We start from the raw sequence: 22998 nt of genomic DNA, 5'->3' as shown, positions 1-22998 counted from the left end.
TAATAATAATAATAATAATAATAATAATAATAATAATAATAATAATCATAATCATAATCATAATCATAATCATAATAATAACAATGGCATTTATTAAGCACTTACTGTGTGCAAAGCACTGTTCTAAGCACTAGGGAGGTTACAAGGCTGTCCCACGGGGGGCTCACAGTCTTAATCCCCATTTTACAGATAAGGTAACTGAGGCACAGAGAAGTTAAGTGACCTGCCCAAAGTCACACAGCTGACAATTGGCAGATCTGGGTTTTGAATCCATGACTTATGACTCCAAAGCCCGGGCTCTTTCCACTGAGCCACGCTGCTTCGCATAGTAAGTGCTTAACAAATACAGTGCTCCATGACTTCTGACTCCAAAGCCCATGCTCTTTCCACTGAGCCACACTGCTTCACATAGTAAGTGCTTAACAAATACGGTGCTCTCACTTTTCCAAAGTGCTTTCTCATCAGTGGCATCATTTTATCCTCGCAGTGCCCCTGTGAGGTAGAGAGAGTTATCGCAATTTTTCAGGCATGGGCACCTAGGCTCAGAGAGCTCACACAGAAAGGCAGAGCTGGGGCTAAACCACTTGTCTCCTGACTCTTAGCCCCATGCTCTCCCCACTAGACCTGGCTGCCCACCTTACACCCTCATCAGCAGTGAACATCACCCACAGTCAATTGGACACTGTGCCCCACTCTGTACTTAGCACTTGGAGGGAACCCCAGAGAAAGTTTAAAACGCGATCCCCACCGTGCCCTTGATGAGCTTATGATCTATCCACGTTTTAAACAGCGCTCCTGAGCCTTTCTCTTCTTCTCATTTTTGCACCACACTCCCTGTTAGGGCCAGCACCCCCTCCAAATTGATGGACAGTAAAAAAAACACAAGCGCTTCAGAATTCATCCTCCAGGGACTGTCCGACCGGGCGGAGCATCAGCAGCTCCTCTTCGTGCTGTTCCTCTGCATGTACCTGCTCACAGCCCTGGGAAACCTCCTCATTATCCTGGCGATCAGCTCTGACCCACACCTGCACACCCCTATGTACTTCTTCCTCTGCAACCTCTCCCTGGTTGACCTCTTCCTCGCCTCCAGTACAGTCCCCAAGATGCTGGCCAACATCCAGTCCAACAGCAAATCCATCTCCTACACCTGCTGCCTGACCCAGATGTATTTCTTCCATTTCTTCGGCATCATGGACAGTGTCCTCATCGCCGTGATGGCATATGACCGCTTCGTGGCCATCTGCCACCCCCTCCACTACACCTCCATCATGAATCCACGGCTCTGTGCCCTGCTGGTGGCTCTGCCCTGGATATTCTCTGGCCTCATCTCCCTGGCACACACCATCCTGATGTCTTGACTCAGCTTCTGTGCCGCCAATGAACTCCCTCACTTCTTCTGCGACCTCACCCCCCTGCTGCGGCTGTCCTGCTCCGACACCACGGCCAATGAGACCCTGGTGTTCATCGTCGCTGGGGCCCTCATCGCTGCCCCTTTCATCTTCATCCTCGCTTCCTACGCCCTTATCGTGTTGGCCATCTTCAAAGTCCCCTCGGCTGGAGGGAGGAAGAAGGCCTTCTCCACCTGCAGTTCCCACCTCTCTGTTGTCTTCCTGTTCTACGGGACAACCAATGGGGTCTACCTCAGCCCCTCATCTGGTCTCTCGGCACTCAAGGACAAGGCCTTTGCTGTGATGTACACTGTGGTCACTCCCACGCTGAACCCCTTTATCTACAGCCTGAGGAACAAGGACATGAAAAGGGCCCTGAGAAAAGTGTTCTACAAGAAAGTCGACACTTCTCAGTGACTGGACCCTTGGAGATGTGAGGTGACAGTTACCTTCCATGCCTTCATGGTTTGTTAGGAATGGATGAACCATCCAACACCCCAATCATTCCCCTCTCCATCCCTAACTTTCCCTCTGGTGACCCAGCAACGACTGCTCATCCATGACTAACCAAATCCCTCTGAAACCTGCTGGTATTCTCAGCTGCACAGCTCTCCAAGAGAAAAAGTTCCATCTGATCATCCCTGCTCCGTAGCAGTAATAATGGTGGTAGTAGTGGTAGTAGCAATAGTAGTAGTATTTATTGAGCGCTTACTGTGTGCAGAGCCCTGTACTAAGCACTGGGATGGAATGCACAGGTGGGAATTAGACATGATCCATGTGCCTTGGGCTGCTCACAATCTAAGAGTGGAGAAGAGACCAGAGACAGACACATCAGGAATGATGAAACATTAAGATGCCACAAAGACAAATACACAAAATAGAAGCAAATCCATGGGGTGCAGTAGAGGAGCAAATTTTCAGGCTCCTCGGGGCTCAGAGTTCAAGATTTATCGGTAGTCACATCAACCACTACAGCAGCTCCCAGTCTTCCTGGGGTTTGGGGGCGGTCTCATGCAATGGGTGTTCTCTTTCACACCGGGGTGGTGGAAGCTAGAAAGGAGCTGCGTTTCCTCAATGGCTTGGAGGAGAGCATGTGCCAGCTCCTGAGGAGACATCAAGGATGGCTGTTCAGAGGGAGGGACAACAGAGGCATGCTGCATCTGTTTCCTCTTTCCTGCCGGAGTGGGAAATGTAGAATGGGATGGAGACTCCTCAGTGGCATGGAGGAGAGCAGGCTCAAGTTCCCGGGAAGGCAGTTTGGCTTAGTGAAGATTGCTAAATGATTAAGTGTTTCCTTTTGTTTCTCTAGCCCTGTCACCCTGCAGTTTCAATAGGTGGCCCCTCTGACCTGCTGTTGTGGGATTAGGAAAACCACAATTTCATGTTTGGCCTGTCCATCCCCTTCACTGTTTTGTAAACCTCGAACCTGTCCCCGCTTGGTCTGTGTCTTCACAGGCTGAATGATAAGCATGATGGAATTTATTAAACTTTAATGTGTAACAGGTGTTGTCGTAGTTACAAGGTAACCCCATCGAACACAATCCCCGTCCCACATGGGGCTCACAATATGAAAGGGAGGTAGAAAAGGCAGTTTAATTCCCAGTTTACAGATGAGGAAATTGAGGTACAGAGCAGTTATGAAACTTTCCCAAAGCCACAGAGCAGGCAAGTGGCAGAGCAGGGACGAAAATTCAGGTGTCCTGAGTCCTGATCCTGTGCTCTTTCCACTAGACCACGCTGCTTCTCTAGAAGAATCCTAACCCTTTCAGTCAGTCATTACTTGGGAGCCTTTCTGTACTTTCTCCAGATCTGCTAGGTCCTTCTGATGAGGCAGCAACCAGAACTGCTCACGGTATTCCAGGTGGGGGTGAACTGTAAAGAGTTTCATTTTGAAGGGCACCTACTCTAATCTGGTTTTGCACCCCAATGTGGCTACATGATAGAACCAAGCTCCAACAGCATACCCCTATGATAAGGGGGCAGGCGTGGGGAAGTGAGGGATGTGGAGGGGAAAGTCAGGATGAGGGATGGCCCATCTCTAATCATGAGGACAGGTGTCCAGGAGGACCATTGTCACACGGTCCCTCTGAGCATCCTGGTGCCCCGTGGCTCAGTGGAAAGAGCCCAGGCTTTGGAATCAGAGTTCATGGGTTCAAATCCCGGCTCTGCCAATTGTCAGCTGTGTGACTTCGGGCAAGTCACTTCACTTCTCCGTGCCTCAGTGACCTCATCTGTAAAATGGGGATGAAGATTGTGAGCCCCCCGTGGGACAACCTGATCACCTTGTAACCTCCCCAGCGCTTAGAACAGTGCTTTGCACATAATAAGCACTTAATAAATGCATTATTATTATTATTATTATTATTATTATTATTATTATTATTATTATTATTATTATTATCACTCCTTCTAAGCCCATATAATCTGCTTCTACCATCCACTCCAGTTTTTTGTGGGGGCAGGAGAGAGGGATTTTAATGGCATTTGTTAAGCCCCCGGCTCTCAACACTCTCTGCTACTCTCCCATCCTTCCCAGCGGTATCCTCAGAGGAACTCTCCTCCCTCCTCTCAAGTGCTACTCCGGCCACCTGTGCTTCTGACCCCATTCCCTCTCATCTTATGAAATCTCTCGCTCCATCCCTTCTCCCCTCCTTAACTTCCATCTTCAACCGCTCACTCTCCACTGGTTCCTTCCCCTCTGCCTTCAAACATGACCATGTCTCTCCCATCCTAAAAAAACCCTCTCTTGACCCCACCTCACCTTCTAGTTATCGTCCCATATCCCTCCTACCATTCCTTTCCAAACTCCTTGAACGAGTTGTCTACACGCGCTGCCTAGAATTCCTCAACGACAACTCTCTCCTCGACCCCCTCCAGTCTGGCTTCCGTCCCCTTCATTCCACGGAAACTGCCCTCTCAAAGGTCACCAATGACCTCCTGCTTGCCAAATCCAACGGCTCATATTCTGTCCTAATCCTCCTCGACCTCTCAGCTGCCTTTGACACTGTGGACCACCCCCTTCTCCTCAACACGCTATCTGACCTTGGCTTCACAGACTCCGTCCTCTCCTGGTTCTCCTCTTATCTCTCCGGTCGTTCTTTCTCAGTCTCTTTTGCAGGCTCCTCCTCCCCCTCCCATCCTCTTACGGTGGGGGTTCCCCAAGGTTCAGTGCTTGGTCCCCTTCTGTTCTCAATCTACACTCACTCCCTTGGTGACCTCATTCGCTCCCACGGCTTCCACTATCATCTCTACGCTGATGACACCCAGATCTACATCTCTGCCCCTGCTCTCTCCCCCTCCCTCCAGGCTCGCATCTCCTCCTGCCTTCAGGACATCTCCATCTGGATGTCCGCCCGCCACCTAAAGCTCAACATGTCGAAGACTGAGCTCCTTGTCTTCCCTCCCAAACCTTGTCCTCTCCCTGACTTTCCCATCTCTGTTGACGGCACTACCATCCTTCCTGTCTCACAAGCCCGCAACCTTGGTGTCATCCTCGACTCCGCTCTCTCATTCACCCCTCACATCCAAGCCGTCACCAAAACCTGCCGGTCTCAGCTCCGCAACATTGCCAAGATCCGCCCTTTCCTCTCCATCCAAACTGCTACCCTGCTCATTCAAGCTCTCATCCTATCCCGTCTGGACTACTGCACCAGCCTTCTCTCTGATCTCCCATCCTCGTGTCTCTCTCCACTTCAATCCATACTTCATGCTGCTGCCCGGATTATCTTTGTCCAGAAACGCTCTGGGCATATTACTCCCCTCCTCAAAAATCTCCAGTGGCTACCAATCAATCTGCGCATCAGGCAGAAACTCCTCACCCTGGGCTTCAAGGCTCTCCATCACCTCGCCCCCTCCTACCTCACCTCCCTTCTCTCCTTCTACTGCCCAGCCCGCACCCTCCGCTCCTCCACCACTAATCTCCTCACTGTACCTCGTTCTCGCCTGTCCCGCCGTCGACCCCCGGCCCACGTCATCCCCCGGGCCTGGAATGCCCTCCCTCTGCCCCTCCGCCAAGCTAGCTCTCTTCCTCCCTTCAAGGCCCTGCTGAGAGCTCACCTCCTCCAGGAGGCCTTCCCAGACTGAGCCCCTTCCTTCCTCTCCCCCTCGTCCCCCTCTCCATCCCCCCATCTTACCTCCTTCCCTTCCCCATAGCACCTGTATATATGTATATATGGTTGTACATATTTATTACTCTATTTATTTATTTATTTATTTTACTTGTACATTTCTATCCTATTTTATTTTGTTGGTATGTTTGGTTCTGTTCTCTGTCTCCCCCTTTTAGACTGTGAGCCCACTGTTGGGTAGGGACTGTCTCTATGTGTTGCCAATTTGTACTTCCCAAGCGTTTAGTACAGTGCTCTGCACATAGTAAGCGCTCAATAAATACGATTGATTGATTGATTGATTAAGCACTTACTATGTGCCAGGCACTGTACTAAGCGCTGGGGTAGATAACAAGCAAATCGGGTTGGACACAGTCCCTGTCCCACATGGGGCTCACAGTCTCAAATCCCCATTTTGCAGATGAGGGAGCTGAGGCCCGGAGAAGTGAGGTGACTTGTCCAAGGTCACACAGCAGATGGGTGGCGGAGCCGGGATTAGAACCCATGACTCTCAGGCCCAGGCTCTATCTACCACCCCATGCTGCTTCTCCAACTGTTCCAGTCCTTTAAAAGTCACTTTTTTTAACTTCTGCTGACCTTTACAACTGTTTTATTGATAAAAGAGAAACCATCGAGCATGAACTTCTCCAAGTCTCTCACTTGGCATCCTTAGTGCTCTTCAAGTTTCCTTATTCTCCTCCTTCCCAGCTGCCCCTCACCACCTTTAGACTGTGAGCCCGTTGTTGGGTAGGGACCGTCTCTATTTGTTGCTGGTTTGTACTTCCCAAGCGCTTAGTACAGTGCTCTGCACACAGTAAGCACTCAATAAATACGATTGAATGAATGACTGAATTGAATGAATACCAAGCTAATCAGATTGGACACAGTCCATGTCCCATTTTACAGTCTTAATCCCCATTTTACAGATGGGGTAACAGGCACAGAGAAGTCAAGTGGCTTGTTCAAGGTCACACAGAGCCAGAATTATAACTCAGGTTCTCTCACTCTTTGGCCTGGGGTCTTTCCACTGGATCACGCTGCTTCTCCCATTTCTAATCATCTACCATCCTCCAGACTCTCCCACAACTTTCTGAGCCATTTTGATCCCTTTCTCCTCAAAATTCCTTCTCTCTTTCTCCATCACTACAGTGATCCTTGGGGACTTCAATATCCATGTGGATGTTCCTGTCAACACTTCTGCTGACCACTTCCACATCCACATCCATGTTGGAGTCACTCAACTCCAACAATCTCCTGCCCCACCCCATTTTACCCACTCACCTACTTGGACACTTGCTGGATCTCAGTCTCGCTGGTCACTTTACAGTCTCTACCCTCATCAACTCTGAAATCCCCCTATCTGACTACAACCTCCTTATCCCGCCTTCTCTCCTACACACCCACTCGCAGCACATCTGTTCTGTTCCCCCACAGAGATCTCCAATCTTTTTACCCACCCTCCAATTTTCTAAAGTCATCATGCTCCATTTGGTTTCCAGACCCAAACCGCCTTCTCCAAAAGAACAAACCAACCCCCTCGACACTGCCCTCTCCACTGAACTCAAGCACTTAACAAATATGACAATTATTAGTATTATTACTGCATCGGCCTCCTTGTTGGCCTCCCTGCCACTTGTCTCTTCCCACTCCAGTCCATAAGTTACCCTTCCACCCGGATCATTTTTCTAATAAAACATTCAGTCCACATCTCCCCACTCCTCAAGAACCTCCAGTACCAAACAGAAACTCCTTACCGTCAGCTTTAAAGCACTCAATCAGCTTGCCCCCCCACCTTACCTCGATGATGTCTTACAACAACCCAGTCCACACACTTCACTCCTCCAAAGCCAACTTTATCTAGATGTCATCTATCTCACTGCCAACCCCTTGCCCACATCCTCCCTCCGACGTGAAACTCCCTCTCCCTCCATATATGACAAACCACTACTCTCCCCACCTTCAAAGCCTCATTAAAATCATCTCCTAACAAAAGGCCTGCCCCAGTTAAGCCCTCCTTTCCCCTACTCTCTCTCCCTCCTGTGTTACCTAAGGCACTTAGATCTGTACCCTTTAAGCACTTGATATTCACCCCAACCTCAGCCCCACAGCACTTATATTCATATCCATAATTTATTGATTAATATTAATGTTTCTCCCCCATAGCTTAAGCTCCTTGTGGCCAGGGAAAGTGTCTACTAACTCTGTTATAGTGTACTCTCCCAAATGCTTAGTACAGTGCCCTTCACACAGTAAGCACTCAATAAATTACCCTGGATAGGGACCGTCTCTATATGTTGCCAACTTGTACTTCCCAAGCGCTTAGTACAGTGCTCTGAACACAGTAAGTGCTCAATAAATACAATTGATTGATTGATCGATTAGTAAATACCATTGATTTATTCATTCATTGTGTGTCCAGGGAAAAATAGGAATTGGGATTGCGTTTTTTAATGATATTTTGTTAAATGCTTACTATGTGACAATCACTGTTCTAAGCACTCGGGTAGATACAAGTTAATCAGGCTGGACGCTATCCTTGTCTCACATGGGGAGCACAGTCTAAGTAGGAGGGAGAACAGGGATTGACTGCCCATTTTACAGTGGAGGAAACTGAGCTACAGAGAAGTGAAGTGACTTGCTCAAGGTCACACAACAGGTAAGTGGTGGAGTTAGGATTAGAACGCAGACCCTCAGTCTCCCAGGCCCATTCTCTTTCCAATAGACAACACTGCAAACGAAAACTCCTCACTCTCAGCTTCAAGGCTCTCCATCACCCCCTCCTACCTCACCTTCCTTCTCTCCTTCTCCAGCCCAGCCCGCACCCTCTGCTCCTCTGCCACTAAACTCCTCACTGTGCCTCGTTCTCGCCTGTCCTGCCATCGACCCCTGGCCCACCAGGAATGCGCACCCTCTGCACATCCACCAAGCTAGCTCCCTTCCTCCCTTCAGAGCCCTATAGAGAGCTTACCTCCTCCAGGAAGCCTTCCCAGACTGAGCCCCCTTTTTCCTCTCCTCCTCCCCATCCCCCGCACCCTACCTCCTTCCCCTCCCCAAAGCACCTGCATATATTTGTACAGATTTATTACTCTATTTTACTTGTACATATTTACTATTCTATTTATTTTGTTAATGATGTGCATTATAGCTATAATTCTATTTGTTCTGACAATTTTGACACCTGTCTACATGTTTTGTTTTGTTGTCTGTCTCCTCCTTCTAGACTGTGAGGCCGTTGTTGGGTAGGGACCGTCTCTATATGTTGCCAGCTTGTACTTCCCAAGTGCTTAGTACAGTGCTCTGCACACAGTGAGCGCTCAATAAATACAATCGAATGAATGGGGCCAAGGAGGAGTAAACAGGTCAGATGGGCATGATCTGGAGTCTTGCCAGCCCCCGCCCCCACAAGCTTCTCGGTCTTAATAATAATAGTATTTGTAAAGCACTTACTATGTGCCAAGCACTGTTCTAAGCACTGGAGAGGGGATACAAGGTAATCAGGTTGTCCCAAGTGGGGCTCACAGTCTTCATCCCCATTTTATGGATGAGGTAATTTAGGCACAGAGAATTAAGTGACCTGCCCAAAGTCACACAGCTGACAAGTGGCAGATCTGGGATTTGAACCCATTACCCCTGACTCCCAAGCCCGGGCTTTTTCCACTGAGTCATGCTGAGCCCCAGGGGGAGTGAGGCTGGAGGGGCCGGGAACAGAAGTTTCACCCCCAGCTTCTCAGCTGGGGGTAAGGGGGCACTGGGCTCCATCACCCTCGCAGAGTTGGGACCAATGGTTAGAATCAAGGTGGCACTGAATGGGAGTGGGGCAAGCCTTACCTGGGAGGACAGACCCTGTGACCCTGGACTTATCCAGGTAATTTCAGACCAAGAGCTCCTAGGTAGGTAGGGGCCCCTGGGAGAGATAATAACAACAACAACAATAATAATAATAATAATAATAATAATAATAATAATAATAATAATAATGGTATTTGTTCAGCGCTTACTATGTGCCAAGCACCGTTCTAAGCGCTGGGGTAGATACAAGGTAATCAGGTTGTCCTACATGGGGCTCACAGTCTTCATCCCCATTTTACAGAGAAGTGAAGTGACTTGCCCAAGGTCACACAGCAGAAAAGTGGCAGAGCCGGGATTAGAACTCTTAACATCTGACTCCCAAACCCAGGCTCTTTCCACTAAGCCACGCTGCTTCTCAGAGATGGAGATGGATGTGGAGGGGTATCCAGCTCACAGTGAATGGATGGATCATGGTACCTATTATGTAGTGCCTATTGGGTGTTGAACACTATGCTAAGCACTGGGGAAAAACAAGCAGAATAGTTTATGCAGTTCTGCCATCCAGAGTTGGGTCCAGATTAAATCGGACCTCCAGAACGGTCCCACTGCGGTCCTGGGTGTGTGGGGGGGTGTGGAGGTGGGGCTCCCGGAATCCTCATGGTCTCCCCTCTAGACTCACCGTCAACCCCTTTCCCACATCCTCCCTCAGCGTAGCTCAGTGGAAAGAGCCCGAGCTTTGGAGTCATAGGTCATGGGTTCAAATCCCGGCTCCGCCAATTGTCAGCTGTGTGACTTTGGGCAAGTCACTTCACTTCTCTGGGCCTCAGTTATTTGTAAAATGGGAATTAAGACTGTGAGCCCCCTGTGGTACAACCTGATCACCTTGTTACCTCCCCGGCGCTTAGAACAGTGCTTTGCACATAGTAAGTGCTTAACAAATGCCATCATCATTATTATTATTATCCTCCCTCTCGTGAAACTCCCTCCCCCTCCATATATGACAGACCACTATTCTCCCCACCTTCAAAGTCTTATTAAGAACATCTCCTACAAAAGGCCTTCCCTGATTAAGCCCTCATTTCCCCTACTCCTTCTCCCTTCTGTGTTACCCATGCACTTAGATCTGTACCCTTTAAGCACCTGATAGTTACAGTGCTCTGCACACAGTAAGCGCTCAATAAATACGATTGATTGATTGATCCTCAGCCCCCAGCACTTATATTCCCTTCAAAGCCCTACTGAGAGCTCACCTCCTCCAGGAGACCTTCCCAGACTGAGCCCCCTCCTTCCTCTCCCTCTCCTCCCCCTCCCCATCCCCCCCACCTTACCTCCTTCCCCTCCCCACAGCACCTGTATATATAGGTGCAGATATATATATTATATTATAATTATATATTATATATATTATATAATTATATATTATATATATTATAATATATAATAATACAATTGTAATATAATTATAATTATAATAATATAATACATTATAATTATATAATATATATTTTATAATATAATTATATACTATATATAATTCTATTATAATTATCATATATTATATATATATATATATTCATTCAATCGTATTTATTGAGCGCTTACTGTGTGCAGAGCTCCATACTAAGCGCTTGGGAAGTACAAGTTGGCAACATATACAGACGGTCCCTATCCAACAGTGGGCTCACAGTCTAGAAGACTGCATATACATATATAAATATGTATATATGTTTGTACATATTTATTACTCCATTTATTTATTTTACTTGTACGTATTTATTCTATTTATTTTATTTGGTTAATATGTTTTGTTTTGTGGTCTGTCTCCCCCTTCTAGATTGTGAGCCCACTGTTGGGTAGGGACCGTCTCTATATGTTGCCGACTTGTACTTCCCAAGCGCTTAGTACAGTGCTGTGCACACGGTAAGTGCTCAATAAATACGATTGAATGAATGAATATTCATTCATTAGAGAAGCAGCATGGCTCAGTGGAATGAGCCCGGGCTTTGGAGTCAGAGGTCATGGGTTCAAATCCCGGCTCCGCCAACTGTCAGCTGTGTGACTTTGGGCAAGTCACTTCATTCATTCATTCAATCGTATTTATTGAGCGCTTACTGTGTGCAGAGCACTGTACTAAGCACTTCACTTCTCTGTGCCTCAGTTACCTCATTTGTAAAATGGGGATGAAGACTGTGAGCTCCCCGTGGGACAACCTGATCATCTTGTAACCTCCCCGGCGCTTAGAGCAGTGCTTTGTGTATAGTAAGCGCTTAATAAATGCCATCATTATCATTATTATTATTATTATTAGGATTCCCTCCTTCTTCTAGACTGTGAGCCCAGTCAATCATATTTATTGAGCGCCTACTGTGTGCAGAGCACTGTACTAAGCGCTTGGGAAGTACAGGTTGGCAACATATAGAGACAGTCCCTGCCCAACAGTGGGCTCACAGTCTAAAAGGGGGAGACAGAGAACAAAACCAAACATACTAGCAAAATAAAATAAATAGAATAGATATGTACAGGTAAAATAAATAAATAAATAAATAAATAAATAAATAAATAGAGTAATAAATATGTACAAACATCGTCGTGCTGTTCTTCGTTCCCTGTATCTTCACATACATGTGGCCCGTCTCCACCTTCCCCATGGATAAAGTAATGGCTGTATTCTATGTTTTCATTACCCCCATGTTAAACCCCTTGATGTACCGTGAGAAATGTGGAGGTGAAAAAAGCCATGAGGATGTTATGGTGCCAAATAATAACTTCAGAAGAGAAGTGAATCACTTTATGAGAATTATGTTGTTTTTTTCAGTGGGAGAAGGAAGGAACCAGTGGGTTCTTCAGATGCTTTAAGGAAATTAACTGCAACATAATCTCTTATAAAAGACCCTTACTTGAAGGTTTTAATGTATTCTGAGTTAGAACACTGAATGTCATTTACTGTATGTGTTTAAATCTTCCTTCTCATTATACACATTGATTAAAAGACTGCTTTCAATCAGTCAATCAATCGTATTTATTGAGCGCTTACTATGGGCAGAGCACTGTACTTGGGAAGTACAAGTTGGCGATATATAGAGATGGTCCCTACCCAACAGTGGGCTCACAGTCTAGAAGGGGGAGACAGAGAACAAAACCAAACATATTAACAAAATAAAATAAATAGAATAGATATGTACAAGTAAAATAAATTAAATTAAATAAATAAATAGAATAATAAATATGTACAAACATATATACATGCATACAGGTGCTGTGGGGAAGGGAAGGAGGTAAGACAAGGGGGATGGAGAGGGGTCGAGGGGGAGAGGAAGGAGTGGGCTCAGTCTTGGAAGGCCTCCTGAAGGAGGTGAGCTCTCAGTAGGGCCTTGAAGGGAGGAAGAGAGCTAGCTTGGTGGATGAGCAGAGGGAGGGCATTCCCAGCCAGGGGGATGACGTGGGCCGGGGGTCGACAGCGGGACAGGCGAGAACAAGGGACGGTGAGGAGATTAGCAGCAGAGGAGCAGAGGGTGCGGGCTGGGCTGTAGAAGGAGAGAAGGGAGGTGAGGTAGGAGGGGGCGAGGTGATGGAGAGCCTTGAAACCGAGGGTGAGGAGTTTCTGCCTGATGCGCAGTTTGATTGGTAGCCACTGGAGATTTTTGAGGCGGGGAGTACATTCAGTACATTCTAGTGGTAATTGGAACCCTCTTAAAGGAAGAATATAAGGACAAACAGATAATTTTGGTAAATGGGAGAACACCCAGGATTATAAACTCAATAAGTGAAATCAATGTGACCAGGGTGACATAGTAATGACTTTATCTGTGAAGGAAAAGAGAGATTTTTATTGGGATTTGGATAGACTTGATGCAGCAGAGCAAGCATTCTGTGATGAAAGTGGGAGAAAAAAATTAGGGACCACCTGGATGTGGGAAAATCAATAAGAATTGCCCAAGCTTGCTCAAGTGGGCCCTGCATCAGCTTTTTAATCACCAAAATAGCCACTCACTTGCAGATGAAACAAACATGTCTTGAATATACTCCAACACAAACATAGCTCCTGATGGACAATATTACTCTTTGACCGTGAAATCTGAAACCTATTCAGATTATTGTTGCTATACATTACGTAGAATGTTTATCTGACCACAACTAAACACAATAATAATAATTAGAAGAATAATGAAAATAATGAAAATTGTGGTATTTGTTAAGTGCTTACTATGTGCTAAGTGTTGTACTGAACCCTGGAGTAGAGACAAGATAATCTGGTTGGACAGTTTCTGTCCCACATAGGGCTCACAGTGGAAGTAGGAGGAGGAGCAGGTATTTAACCCCTATTTTACAGTTGAGGAAACTGAGGCACCATGAAGTTAAGCAGCTTGCCCAAAGTTACCCAGCAAACAAATGGCAGAGACAGGATTAGAACTCATGTCTACTGACTCCCAGGCCTGTGGTCTTTCTACTAGGCCATGTTACTTCTCCAAATCCAATCCAAATTTAGTTTAGAAATCTCATGAGGTACCAAAAATGTTATTTAAATTGTCCAGATGGTTTGATATCCATCTTCTGGAGAATTAAAATACCTGCAAGAGGCTTAATGATGACCTTCTGTAGCCCTATCAGAGCAAGGGATGCCATGTGTCACTACCAACGACAGCATCACTTATTTTTGTATGTGAGATGTTACCTTGGGAGGTATCTCCAATCTTATATACTCTATTACTGGTCTCATCTGTAATTTAAATTGTAAACTCCGTGCGGGCAAGGATCATGTATTTTCATTTTATGTAAGAAGCAGCATGCATTACCTAGTGGAAAGAGTATTACTTTGGGAGTCAAGCAACCAGAGGTTTAAACCCCACTTCCACTTACTGTGTTACCTTGGGTAAGTCACTATTTTTTGTGGTACTTATTAAGTACTTACTATGTGCCAGGTACTGTACTAAGCACTGGCATGTATACAAGATTATAATAATTATGGTATTTGTTAAGTGCTCACTATCTGCCAAGCTAGCTCTCTTCCTCCCTTCAAAGTCCTACTGAGAGCTCACCTCCTCCAGGATGCCTTCACAGACTGAGCCCCCTCCTTCCTCTCTCCATCCCTCCTGCCCTACCTCCTTCCCCTCCCCACAGCACCTGTATATATGTTTGTATATATGTATTACTCTATTTATTTTACTTGTACATATTTACTATTCTATTTATTTTATTTTGTTAATAGTATTGTTTTGTTGTCTATCTCCCCCTTCTAGACTGTGAGCACACTGTTTGGTAGGGACCGTCCCTATATGTTGCCAATTTGTACTTCCCAAGTGCTTTGTATAGTGCTCTGCACACAGTAAGCGCTCAATAAATATGATTGAATGAATGAATGAATGTTTCAGGCACCTTACTAAGTGTTGGACACTGTACTAAGCTCTGGGCACTGTATTGAGCACTGGATTCAGTCGATATCCTACATAGGACTCATAGTCTAAGTAGGAGGGGGTAGGATTTGATCCCATTTTACAGATGGGGTAGCTGAGGTACAGAGAGGTTCAATGACTTTTCCTAGGTAACACAGCAGACAAGCAGCAGAGCAAGGGTTAGAACCCAGTTCATTTGACTCCCAGGCCCATGCTCTTTCCTCTAGGCAACGTTGCTTCCCACAACTTCTCTGTGCTTCAGTTTCCTCATTTGCAAAAATGGGAATAAGATCCCTGTCCTCCTTATCCCTTAGACTGGGAGCCCCATGTGGGACTGGAATTGTGTCTGATCTGCTTACATTGTCATAATGTAAAGCAGAAGCTCCTTTCCACTGGCTTTAAATCACACAATCACCTTGCCCCTTCCTACGCCGCCTTGCTACTCTCCTACTACAACCCAGCTCAAACATTTCCCTCCTCTAATGACAACCTTCTCTTTCTACCTCGATCTCGTCTGTCTCGCCGCCAACACTTCACCCAAGTCCTGACCATGGCAAGCCACTTAACTTCTCTGTGCCTCACTTACCTCATCTGTAAAATGGGGATTAAGACTGTGAGCCCCACGTTTGACAACCTGATTAACTTGGATCTACCACAGCACTTAGAACAGTGTTAGGTACATAGGAAGCGCTTAACAAATACCACCACCATCATCATCATCATCATCATCATTTCCTACCTCTGGCATGAAATGCCCTCCCTCTTCCTATCCAACAGACATTTACTGTCCCCACTTTCAAAGACTTATTGAAGGCACATATCCTCCAAGAGACCTTCCCTGAAAAAGCATTCATTTCCCTCTTGACTTGCTCTCCTCATTCATCCCCCGACCCAGCCCCACAACACTTATGTACACAGCCGTAATTTATTTATTTATATTAATATATGTCTCCCCCTCTAGACTGTAAACTCAGTGTTCGTAGGGAATGTGTTTGTTATATTGTTGTGTTGCACTTTCCCAAGCACTTAGTACGGTGCCCTGTACACAGTTAGCACTCAATAAATACTACTGATAGGTTGACTGATTGACTGCATCTACTCCAGTTTTTAGTACGGTGCTTGGCACCCTAGTAAGCATCATTCTTATAATCATTTGACTATCCCAAGTGCTTAGTACAGTGCTTTGTACTCACACATCCATGACATGTAAGTATATATATATATAAGGATATGTATATATATCCTTATACTCAGTTGCTTCCCTTACCCGTAATTTATTTTAATGTTTGTCTCCCCCACTCAATTGCAAGCTCCTTGAGGTCAGGGATCATGTCAGCCAGCTGAATTGAACTCTCCTAAGTGCCTAGCGCAGTGTATTGTCAAAAGTAAATGCTCAATAAATACGACTGATTGCTCTGTATACAACAGGTACTTAATAAATACTATTAATGAACTGATTGAAGAAACACTGGATTTCACTTCTATGGAGATAGCAAAGCTATTACCTCGGTTCCCTCTGGCCTGTAAACTTGTTATGGTCAGGGAATGAGTCTGTTGTTGTACTGTACTTTCCTAGGTGCTTAGCACACAGTAAACACTCAATAAATATGATTGAATGAAGTAATGAAAGTTCAGTTGCTGTTGCTTTATCAGGGCAAGTTTAATGCACCTTCAAATGCCTAGTTAGGAAATATGAAATATTTCACCCTATCAGAACTTCTGTAAGGAGGTAACAGATCAAAAGTGGGCACGTGTCCACTAGCCAAATAATTTGTTGCTAATTTCACATCTGCTTGGCCTATAGATGCATTCATCCTTGAAGCATCTCTACAGATGCTACGCACCATAGCAGGATGACATAGAAGTAGTAAATTTCCTGGGCACTGAGAAACTCCTCAGTGAATTCAGTCAGAGGAGAAATGCCTGCGAGAATGATGAAACTCGGTTGATGTTGTTGTTCAGTATGGATTAAGGTCATTCATATCATGGCGTTCACCTCCTCATGAACATTTTCTATGAAGTGCTCTTCAAGTATACAGTAGTGAAATTTCCCAAGATCAGTTCAAATGCCCCAAATGGGGACATGTGTGTTTGTTCCAAGTAAAATCCAATTTTTTTTTTGCAAACCTTCATCAGAAAGAATATTAGAGATACGGTCTTCATCAGACCATTGGATGTTTATGGAGTTCACCCTAGAGGTGAAAAGAATTTTCTGAAAACTTCTCAGGATTGGAAGAAAGGATTTCTAAAGCTAGAGAGTGAAAATGTCCTTTTCTTCTGTTTATGGTCTCCCAGAGCTATGGATGAGAGGTGTTCCCTAAATCATCACCATGGCACAAAAAGCTAACAGGTAAAATGTAAAGGTTTTTCCTGTATTAGGTCTGATAGCATGGTCTCCAAGACAAAACCAAAAATTGAGGCCACAGGGAAAGATTTATAGCTTAGGAAAATGTTATTAAAATAGTTCTCCTTAAACAGGGTGTAGCCTGACCTTCCATTTGAAAGAAATTCTGTGCTTATCCATCAAAAGTAGTTTGCCACTTAAGCTACTCAAAGCTAGAGAAATAACATCCTCATCTTTGGAAGTAGCAAGGATACGTTTTTCTAGTTTGACCTGTTTTTAGAGTTTTCGTCTTCCAAATACTTTGTCACATGTTTCTCTTCTCATTGGAACTAGTTGAACAAAAACTCTTGAATGTGTTTAGTGGTGTATGGCTGTTTAAAATATGTTGATATGAATATTTGTTTTCTCAGCCTCTTTGTGAAGTCACAACTGCAAAACTTCATGGTTGTCATGGCAGGTCCAAGAGAAATTAAGAATTGAGCTCAAGTATTTTGATGGAGTATGATAAAATTTTTCAGGTACATTATGGACAATTCATATGTTTGCTGAATCTAACACAGCTATTCTTCTCTCTTCTGTAAGATCATTGTGAGCAGGGTGTTCATTCATTCACTCATTCATTCAATTGTATTTGTTGAGCACTTTTTGTGTGCAGAGCCCTGTACTAAGACCTTGGGAAGTACAAATCGGCAACATATGTAGAGATGGGCCCTACCCCACAACGGGCACACAGTCTAGAAGGGGAAGACAGACAACAAAACAAAACAACTAGACATGTGTCAATACCATCAGAATAGATAAATAGAATGATAGCTATATACATATCATTAATAAAATAAATGGAGTAATACATATGTACAGATATACACAAGTGCTGTGGGGAGGGGAAGGGGGTAGGACAGAGGGAGAGAGTGGGGGCGAAGGGGAGGGGAGGAGGAACAGAAGATAAAGAGGGTTCAGTCTGGGAAGGCTTCCTGAGGAACTGAGCTTTGCACAGGGCTTTGAGGGGAGGAAGAGAGATAGTTAGCCAGATGTGTGGAGGGAGGGCATTCCAGGATAGGGGTGGGACGTGGGCAAGGGGTCGACAGCGGGATAGGGGAAAATAAGACAAAGTGAGGAAGTTAGCGGCAGAGGAGCAGAGTGTGTGGGCTGGGCTGTAAACGGAGAGAAGGGAGGTGAGGTAGGAGGGGGCGAGATGATGAAGAGCTTTGAAGCCATTAGTGAGGAGTTTTTGCTTCATACGAAGGTTGATAGGCAACCGCTGGTAATTTTTGAGGAGTGGAGAGACATACTTTTTTTTAAAAAATGATGGCATTTATCAAGTGCTTACTATGTGCCAAGCACTGTTCTAAGCACTGGTATAGATACAAGGTGATCAGGTTGTCCCAGGTGGGGCTCACAGTATTAATCCTCATTTTACAGATGAGGTAACTGAGGCACAGAGTAGTTAAGTGACTTGGGGCAAGTCACACAGCAGAGTTGTGGCAGGGTCAGGATTAGAACCCACGACCTCTGACTCCCAAAACCGGGCTTTTTCCACTAAACCACGCCCAGAGCGTTTCTGTAAAAGGACAGTCCAGGCAGCAAAGTGAAGAATAGACTGAAGTGGGGAGAGACAGGAGGATGGGAAATCAGAAAGGAGGCCAATACAGTAATCCCAACGGGATAGGATGAAAGATTGAACCAACAAGGTAGCGGTTTGGATGGAGAGGAAAGGGCGGATCTTGGCGACGTTGTGAAGGTGAGACCAGCAGGTTTTGGTAACAGATTGGATGTAAGGGGTGAAGGAGAGAGCGGAGTCAAGGATGACACCAAGGTTGTGGGCTTCTGAGACAGGAAGGATGGTAGTGTCGTCCACAGTGACGGAAAAATCAGGAAGAGGACATGGTTTGAGAGGGAAGATGAGCTCAGTCTTAGACATGTTGAGCTTTAGATGGCGGGCAGACATCCAGGTAGAAATATCCTGAAGGCAGGAGGAGATACGAGTTTGGAGTGAGGGAAAGAGAACAGGGGAGGAGATGTAGATGTGGGTGTCACCTGCGTAGAGATGATAGTTGAAGCCGTGGGAGCAAATGAGTTCACCAAGGGAGTGAGTATAGATGGAGAACAGAAGGGGACCAAGAACTGACCCCTGAGGAACCCCTACAGTAAGGGAATGGAAGGGGGAGGAGGAACGCATGAAGGAGTCTGAGAATCTACAGCCAAAGAGATAAGAGGAGAACCAGGAGAGAATGGAGTTCGTGAAGCCAAGGTTGGATAACATGATGAGGTGAAGGGGTGGTCCATAATGTCGAAGGAAGTTGAGAGGTCGAGGAAGAATAAGATAGAGTAGGAGCCATTGGATTTGGCAAGAAGGCGGTCATTGGTGACCTTTGAGAGGGCAGTGTCGGTGGAGTATAGGGGACGGAAGCTAGATTGAAGGGGATCTAGGCGAGAGTTGGCGTTGAGGAATTTGAGGCAGCGAGTGTAGACAATTCTTTCTAAGAGTTTGGAAAGGAAGGGTAGGAGGGAAATAGGGCGATAACTGGAAGGGGCAGTGGGGTCAGGAGAGGTCATTTTTAGGATGGGAGAGACGTGGGCATGTTTGAAGGCAGAGGGAAAGGAACAAGTTGAAAGTGAGTGGTTGAAGATGGAAGTTAATGAGGGAAGGAGGGAAGGGGTGAGAGTTTTCCTAAGATGAGAGGGAATGGGGTCCGAAGCACAGGTGAATGGAGTAGCACTAGAGAGGAGGGAGGAGATCTCATTCGAAGATACTGCTGGGAAGGATGGGAATGTATAGGAGAGGGATGAGGGAAGGGTTTGGAAAAGGGGGAGGGGTGATTATGGGAAGCTCAGATCTGTTGGTGATAATTTTCCTAATGAAGTAGGTGGCCAGATCGTTGTGGGTGAGGGATGGAGGAGGGGGAGGATCTGGGGGCCTGAGAAGGGAGATAAACGTCCAGAACATCTGATAGGGTTGATGGGCATGGGTGTCAGTAAGGGAAGAAAAATAGTTTTGCCTGGCAGAGGAGAGGGCATAGTTAAGGCAGGAAAGGATAAACTTAAAGTGAACAAGGGCTTGGTGTTTAGACTTTGGCCAGCAGCGTTCAGCAGCTCGAGCATAAGAGCGAAGGAGGCGGACAGTGGCAGTCATCCAAGGCTGTAGGTTAGTGGTGTGAGAGCACCGAAGGGAAAGAGGAGTGAGAGAGTTGAGTTGAGTACAGACGATGGAGTTTAGGGCAGTAATCTGGTCATCAAGAGTGGGTAGAGAGGATAGGGAGGCGAGGTGGGGTGAGATTCGCGGAGAGAGATGGATGGGGTCTAGAGAGCGGAGCTCTGTGTGGAGGAGTAATATAGATTTACAGGGGGAAGGAGTTTGAGAGAGGAAGCAGATGAGAAGGTGATGGTCAGAGTTGATGAGGGTGGAGATAGGGTGGAAGGTATGTGTCACCTGCTTGTTATATACTTCCTAGGCTTTTGAACTAGAAGGCTGTATGTTCTAGTGGATACAGCATGGGCCTGGAGTTAGAAGGCCTGAGTTCTAATCACAATTTACCTTCTTTGTGACTTTTGACAAGTCACTTAACTTTGTGCATCAGTTATCTCATCTGTAAAATGGGAATTAAGATGGTGAGCCCTGTGTGAGACAGGGACTGTGTCCAATCCAATTATCTTGTATCTATCTCAACACTTAGTATACAGCCTGACACATAGTAAGTGCTTTATCTAATTCCATAAAAAAACATAAAGCCCAAAACAGGGCATTACACCCAACGCTATTATTGCTTTCTTATCATTATTTTTATTCACTTTCAAAATGAAGAAATGAACAAAAATATGTTAAATGTTTAAAAATTAAGTTTGGCAAAGACTGTATATCCTAAAACATTTGGACAATATCCGCATTCAGGAATTGTTTAATGACAATACTAGAGCAACTTAACAAGGAATATTTTTAACTCAGGTACAAGTATTTCATTTTGATATTTATAATTCAATCAATCAATCGTATTTATTGAGTGCTTTCTGTATCCTGTCACTGTATTAAGCATTTGGGAGATTACAATGTAACAAAATTGGTAGACAGGTACCCTGTCCACAAGGGGCAGACAGTCAAATAGCATTGTCGATAATCTGTTTTGAAAGTCAACATTTCATGCATTACCTTTGGGAAATTTTCTTGCTCTTAGAGACAGGAAAGCTTATTGTTTTGACTGAGCTGTCTATCTGAATGTGAATTCAATGATGTAGCAAGGACACTGCACTAGATCCCGGCTTTAATCTGTTTTTTATTTGTCCTTTAATTCAAATTCAGCCACTGAGTTGCTATTGTACCTCACTAAACCTCATTTTCCCCTTTATAAAATGAAGAAGCTAAATAGAGTTTCAACTAATTCACACAGAGTTTGCAGGGAAGTAACGAGATAATAGAAATGGAATCTTTGAAGTCCTAGAAAGAGCGTCTCCGCATGTATCCAAGACTTCCTCATTTGTAATTTTTATTATATTTGCAGTAAACAGGCTCTCAGTTCGGAGCTGACCTCCTCCACAGGAAGAGATGGAATACAAAAACAACGTGACTGAAGTCATTCTCCTGGGGCTTTCCCAGAATCCCGAAGTGCAGAAAATGTTGTTTGTGTTATTTATTTTCATCATCTGCATGGTGACTATAGTGACTATAGTGGGGAACCTGCTCATTGTGGTAACAGTAATCGCTAGCCAGAATCTATGCTCCACCATGTACTTCTTTCTTGCCTACTTGTCCTTGATGGATCATCACCATCAATCGTATTTGTTGAGCACTTACTATGTGCAGAGCACTGTACTAAGCGCTTGGGAAGTACAAATTGGCAACATATAGAGACAGTCCCTACCCAACAGTGGGCTCACAGTCTAAAAGGGGGAGACAGAGAACAAAACCAAACATACTAACAAAATAAAATAAATAGAATAGATATGTACAAATAAAATAAATAAATAAATAAATAGAGTAAAAAATATGTACAAACATATATACATATATACAGGTGCTGTGGGGAAGGAAAGGAGCTAAGATGGGGGGATGGAGAGGGGGACGAGGGGGAGAGGAAGTAAGGGGCTCAGTCTGGGAAGGCCTCTTGGAGGAGGTGAGTTCTCAGCAGGGCCTTGAAGGGAGGAAGAGAGCTAGCTTGGCGGATGGGCAGAGGGAGGGCATTCCAGGCCCGGGGGATGACGTGGGCCGCGGGTCGATGGCGGGACAGGCAAGAGCGAGGTACGGTGAGGAGATCAGTGGTGGAGGAGCGGAGGGTGCGGACTGGGCTGTAGAAGGAGAGAAGGGAGGTGAGGTAGGAGGGGGCGAGGTGATGGAGAGCCTTGAAGCCCAGGGTGAGGAGTTTCTGCCTCATGTGCAGATTGATTGGTAGCCACTGGAGATTTTTGAGGAGGGGAGTGATATGCCCAGAGCGTTTCTGGACAAAGATAATCCGGGCAGCAGCATGAAGTATGGATTGAAGTGGAGAGAGACACGAGGATGGGAGATCAGAGAGAAGGCTGATGCAGTAGTCCAGACGGGATAGGATGAGAGCTTGAATGAGCAGGGTAGCAGTTGGGATGGATAGGAAAGGGTGGATCTTGGCAATGTTGTGGAGCTGAGACCGGCAGGTTTTGGTGACGGCTTGGATGTGAGGGGTGAATGAGAGAGCGGAGTCGAGGATGACACCAAGGTTGCGGGCTTGTGAGACGGGAAGGATGGTAGTGCCGTCAACAGAGATGGGAAAGTCAGGGAGAGGGCAAGGTTTGGGAGGGAAGACAAGGAGTTCAGTCTTCGACATGTTGAGCTTTAGGTGGCGGGTAGACATCCAAATGGAGATGTCCTGAAGGCAGGAGGAGATGCGAGCCTGGAGAGAGGGGGAGAGAGCAGGGGCAGAGATGTAGATCTAGGTGTCATCAGTGTAGAGATGATAGTTGAAGCCGTGGGAGCGAATGAGGTCACCAAGGGAGTGCGTGTAGATCGAGAACAGAAG

The 22998-nt window shown here is 45.7% G+C and overlaps 1 pseudogene; it reads left to right on the top strand.

The window, feature by feature from the left end:
- The first annotated feature begins 863 nt into the window (after positions 1–863).
- LOC119924265 lies at positions 864–1805 on the top strand (annotated as a pseudogene).
- Positions 1806–22998: the final 21193 nt, after the last annotated feature.

Source organism: Tachyglossus aculeatus, unplaced genomic scaffold, assembly GCF_015852505.1.
Source record: "Tachyglossus aculeatus isolate mTacAcu1 unplaced genomic scaffold, mTacAcu1.pri scaffold_89_arrow_ctg1, whole genome shotgun sequence".
In the NCBI taxonomy this organism is placed as follows: Eukaryota; Metazoa; Chordata; class Mammalia; order Monotremata; family Tachyglossidae; genus Tachyglossus; species Tachyglossus aculeatus.
Note: the sequence above shows the minus strand (reverse complement) of the source record. Positions and strands in the feature narration are given on the sequence as shown.